The following is a 6,000-nucleotide window of genomic DNA, read 5'->3' as shown; positions in this document are numbered from 1 at the left end:
TGCCCCCCTCCATAAATCTGCAGTGGCTCAGTCCCCTCCTTTAGCGTCATGCAATTCATCCCCACTCAGGGGTAGTAGCCCTAGTAATCCCTCCCCTGCCCCGACCTGTATACCAGGCAAGCACCTATTCTCCTTTAGAATCATGAAATTCATTCTCACCCAGCAGAAGCTGCCATCTCTTATCCACCCCCATGCATCATACAGCGGGTCATTCCCTTCTTCAAGCATCATGTGGCTCATTTAATCTGGAGTGGGGGAGGGGCGGTAGATTGTGTCTACTGGACTGGACCATCCTCCCCTGCAAGAGCGGGAGAAAACGTTTTCTGGGAGCAGCCCTGTGCACACCTGGGAGGTGAGGTGGAGAGTTCAGGGAGGAAGGCTGGCCTTTCTTGTACGGTGAGTAGGGTGAAAGGGATCCGGCAGCACTTCTGTAATGGCCCCTCCTCCACCCCCACCTCCAGTCCCCCAGCATGCGTTCCCAGTTGGACTTCAACCTTGGACCTTCAGCTCTGCAGCATAAAACACCTCGTTGAGCTAAGGAGGTAGGTGCATTAGTTGGTAGCTGCAGCAGGCCATTCTCCTATTTGTTGATTAGCTTGTGCGGAAGGGACATGACACATACGCTGCCAGCAGGAAACACTCTCACCTTCTCAGCACTCTACAGGGATCACCTAAGAATCCAGCTAACCCAAAACCAGAACATCCAAGGCCTGGGTATTGCAGGGGAGGAGGTTGCTTCAGTGGAGAATGGGACAGGGAGCCTGTCAGTGCCGCACCTCTGGGTGAAAGAGGGCCTGAGGGCAGGGTCTGCACTGAACTATCTACTCTCTTTGTTCCACAGCTGCCGCGTGCCCCTGGAGAAGCTCACCTTGGCTGACAGCCTCAGGCTGGATGAGAGGAGGGTACAGTACATGGCCAGATACCTGGATGAAGTTCTGATACCGTAAGGCAACTGAATGGGGGGCACCAGACAGGGGTCTGGGTGGGAGGGGATAGTGAATGTAGAGAGGAGGGAGCAGAGAAAACCAGATACTCCAGGATCCTAAAATAACAGGGAAAAAGCCTCTAACAGGCTTTAGCTTCCAAGGTGAGACACCAGTGAAAGTGAGGTGAGGGAGCAGGGAATTGATGGCAGGCAGGCTCAGTTGGGCAGGAGTAGGCCAGGCCTATAAATCCAGGAAACTGGCAACAGACGGAGGCTGCCGCTGGGAAAGGGCAGTCCCTCCCTGGGAAGAAGGGGGAGTGTTTGGAGGTTGTACACCCAGCAGGGGAAGGAGGAGTAACAGGAAGCAGTCCAGGGAAGAAGCGGAGACGGCTGGGAGAGGAAAGCCCAGAACTCCTGGCTGTAGGGTCCCTGGACTGGAACCGGGAGTAGAGGGCAGGCCCAGGTTCCCCTACCAGCTACTGAGGGCGTGGCACAGACCGGAAGGACAATGAACGGGAAGCCTGCCTGGGTCACTGCAAGAATCATAGAGAATTGAAGGACTGTACCCCAAAGGGGAGAAATGCTGAGAGACAGGGCCAGCGGGCTGAGTCATGAAGACTGAGGTTCCTGAAACGAGAGAGGAGCTGCACTCCCAAGAGAGAGACGGAGTGATGGTGTGCGACATGGGAAGGGGCATTGACCTCAAGAGCCCATCCACGGAGTGACCAGGAGGAGGCACCAGAGAAGCAATGAGGGGTGCCCCCTGTGACAATGTGGTGGGAAATGCGGGTACTCGGTCACCTCTGTGGGAAAGGGATTGTGCAGAGGACTGTAGACTGAGTGAAGCGTTGTATGAGACAGTCACCCTGATGTCAGGGGACTGTGAGAGAGACTGTACCTGACGGTCAGCCCTGATGTAAGGGATCAGATCTAGATTATGCAGGATGAGTACCCCAAGGGGGCTAGAATGAGACTGTAAAGCAGCTGAATGCTGACAAAAGTGTCCGTACTTTGGGAACGGTCCCCAAGGGGAAAGAAAGACAGTCAAGACAAAGGCAAAGACCTGAAGAAAGAAAAGAAAAGGAGAAAGAGAGGCCCCTAGTGAATCTGTAGATGTTGTGATGAAAGCCAAAAGGCAGGTGAGGCTGGGGGGAGCAGAGAGACCCCCCCCAGGGGAGGAAGCTTAAGCAGGTAGGAATTAATGCCGAGGTGATGCACAAGACAGTGGGGACTGAGACCCTGAGAGCGAGGGTGCTGGAGGACTCGATGGGGCAATGAAGCAACTGTAGGGGAGGCTAGTAGCTGCAGCGTAGACCCTGCAAGAGGTTGTGCAAGACCTGGAATCTCAGCAGCAGAAACGGAGAGACAGCACGGGGGGGAAAGGGAAACTACTCATGGTGGGTGACATAAAGAAAGAGAGGGAAAGTCTGTACACTTGGCTGCATGAGAGGCAGGGGAGGTGCTACCTTCCTCTCCTCCCCCCATGAGGAGCAGTCTTGAGTGGGAGGCTCTGTGATGAGCTGTCCACCCCACCCAGGACTGGAAGGGGCTAAGGTGGCCAGGGAGACGTGTGAACTCTACAGGGTGCACCCGGAGGAAAAGTCAGGGAGCAGTGAATTGATTGCAAGCAGACTCAGCTGTGCAGGAATAGGCAGGGCCTATAAAGCCAGGAAGCTGGCAAGAGATAGGGGCTACTGCTGGGAAAGAGCAGTCCCTCCCTGGGAAGAGGGGGAAGTACCAGTTTGGAGCTTGTACACCCAGTTTGGAGCTGGTACACCCAGAGCAAGGAGGGGAACCAGAAGTAGAAGGAAGCAGTCCAGGGAAGTAGCAGTGAAGGCTGGGAGAGGAAAGCCCAAAACTCCTGCGTTGAGGGTCCCTGGCCTGGAACCAGGTGTAAACTGCGGGCCCGGGTTTCCCGAACGGCCACCGAGGGCACGGCATAGACGGGTGGGGCACTGAAAAGCAAGACTATCTGGGTCACTGTTGGAGTGAGAGATAATTGAAGGACTGTACCCTGGAAGAGTAGGAAATGCTGAGTGGCCTAGCCACGAGGCTGAGACAAAAAGAGGACACTGCAGTTCCCAGAACGAGAGAGGAGTTACAGAATAGAATCTTTCTATTAAAAGCGCACTCGGTCCCCAGTCATGCTCAAGGCCCCATTGTGCTAGGTGCTGCACCTGTGCTTGTGACAAGGGGGTTATCGTTATCGATAAAATGGGTGCCAGCTCCCTCTCGCAGTCCTTCGTTCTCCAGTTGATGTCCTTGTGTCAGAGCGTGGTGTGCCATGCATGCCTAGACACTGCCCCATTGCAGTACAGTTGGACGGCTGTGCCCAAGGTTTGCCTTTGTCAGCAGGGCCATGTCCCATCTGTCCCTGTCTGCTCTCTCCCACAGGCCGAGTGTGATGACATTTGCCATGAGCCGGTTCTCTGATTCCTCCATGGAATCCATCACCTCTTTCCCCTGGAATCCCAGCTCCTTTTCCCTGAGAGAAGCCTCCGTGGCTCGGTCAGAGCCCCTCTGCCACACAAGGGAGATCATGGCTGGGAAGGGGCTTTCTCAGCTCCACTCATCCCATCCAAGACCAGCCTCTCCCCAGGCCTCCTGTCCACAGCAGACGAAACCGGCGAGAGCAGATCACGAGTCTGGACCAGACATCAGCCCATGGCTTAGACTTCAACATAAGACAGAATCATCTGCAGAGTCAACTGGGGGCACCTACCCCATACACAGAGTCACTGGCCAAGATGATCCCTAATGCCCCTGCTCTGCGCCCACCAGACAGAGACCCCAGGGTGAAGTTCAACATGAGCAGGATCCCTTTCCTAAGCCATGAAGTCCTGGAGGAGCTGGACTGTCACCTGAACACAAAGAGACTCCAGCATGAGCAGGGCTTACCCCTCTCCCCGCAGAAACCTCACACAGCTCCTCTGTTGCCTCTAAGGGCCCCCAGTAAGATGTGGCTGGAGGATGGACATGCCCTACCCACAGACAGAAGGCAGCAGACTTGTTCCACACGTCTCCCAACACCAGTGGAAGATACCACCATGGAGACGGGCAGGAGTGATGGCACAGCTGGAAACCAAACTAACCCGGATCGCTGCACTCTGCCAGCAGGGGTGGATCTGACATCGGCACCACCAGGAACTGTAAGAACAGAGAAGATGCTCGCTGTGACACTCCACATTGATAGGAGCGAGCTGAGAAAGCCCCTTCCCAGTTTGAGTGGCACCAAAGGGACTGAAGAGAAGCTGGAGCTGCACATGGAGAGGAAGGTTATCACCGGAGAAGGCTCCTGCCTGAGGCCATGGGCACAGGCTGGTGAGAGCAGGGAAGATCTTCCCAGGACCCAATGCCACCAGATTGTCCCAGAGGCACCAGGCTCTGGGCAGCTACCAAGATCCATTCTTGACTCTCTCATTGCTGGGCAGGCTGCACACGACCTGCAGATCAATCACCTGATGGAAATGTTGAGCAGCTCCCGCCCCGTGGCGAGCCATGTCTCAGTCTGCCATCTGTGCCGCAAGGCACATCAAGGAAAGATGAAGGGTAAGAAAACTCAGGAGGAGACACAAGAATGTGCTGAGCTTCATGGTCTTCGAGACATCCCGGCTCCACATGGGTTCGATGGAACTGTGAATTCAAAGCTCTTCAGGGACCAGCAGCCTATCAGAGTCTGCAAGAAGTGCGGTAAGCTTCTACAGAAGAGACGAGCTGGCTCTGCAGGTGCTGACTTGCCCAGAACGTCCCATGGAATTCCCCAGCGATGGACTCCAGGAGACTCTGCAGCATCATCCAACCACAACAAGATGCCAGTGTTGTGGCTCCTTCCAGCAGACAGGAGCAAGAGGCAGGATGCAATGGGGAAAAGGGCTCCCACCAAGCAACCGAAGATGGTGTCCATTGCGACAAGTACAACAGGGCTTTCGCAAGCAGGGGAGAAAGCAACTGGGAGTCCTGACGCTTCTCCTCCAAAGCCACCAAAGGCCTCCAGAGCTAGGACATCATCGCCTTCAAGGAACAAATTTCCAGTTCTCAAACGGATCTTCATGTGCCTGAAGCAAACCTTCTCCAAGCTTCAAAAGAAAGTGAAGTCGCAAATGTCCAAGGACTTTTGTTCAAGAACACCTAATCCTAAATTAAAAAGCCACCCTTTCGAAAGGCAAGGGCCTCTAAGGGTGTCTGGTAATAGTATAAGAGACCTACTGTCAAACAAACCCTAACTCTGCCTCTTTACCCCTTATATCCCACTCCTTGACCGCTTCAGCCCCGACTCCCTGTCACCGGAAGTTCCACCCATGGGGGTATTACTTCCAGAGTCAAGGCGGACACATGACAGGAAGCAGAGTGTGTCATGTGACCCCCTCGAAGAACTCCTCCCACTGCCCTCTACTAATCAGGCTCAGTTTTTCCCCCGTAGGCCTCCCCGAGAGGAGATTTGACTGATCCGGGGGAGTTCCGGGGCAGGGTGACCCCACTAAGAACTGCTCCCACCGCCCTTCTGCCAATGAGGAGGGGTTTCAGCCTCATAGGACTGCCCTGAGAGCAGATTTGACCAGTCGGGGGTGTTCCACGTTTGGGTGACCCATCCGGAAGTGTTTCATGTGACCCCTCAAAGAATTCCTCACACCGCCCTCTACGAATCACGAGGGGTTTCAGCCACATAGGGCTGCCCAGAGACGAGATTTGACCAATTGGGTGTGTTCCAGGGTGGGGTGACCCATCCGGAAGTGGTTTGTGTGACCCCTCTAAGACCTCCTCCCACCTCCCTCTACCAATCGCAATGGGTTTTGGCTGCCTAGGACCACCTGAGAGCAGATTTGACCCATCAGGGGTGTTCTGTGGCAGGGTGACCCGCCCAGAAGAGGGTCCTGTTACCCCTCTAAGAACTCCTCCCAGTGCCCTCTGCCATTCAGAGTGCAGCACCATCACCCCATAAGTCCCAGCACTGGGGCAGAAAAGGCCATCTTTTACCAAGTACGCGTGCTTTAGAAATCGTGGAAACATGGACTCCTTCACCACCCCTGTGAGAACTTGGGACTTTGTTTTAGCCCTGAGGACCTTTGGACTTGTGT

This window comes from Caretta caretta, chromosome 3 (genome assembly GCF_965140235.1).
Source record: "Caretta caretta isolate rCarCar2 chromosome 3, rCarCar1.hap1, whole genome shotgun sequence".
NCBI lineage: Eukaryota > Metazoa > Chordata > Testudines > Cheloniidae > Caretta > Caretta caretta.
This window is presented reverse-complemented; position numbering follows the sequence as displayed.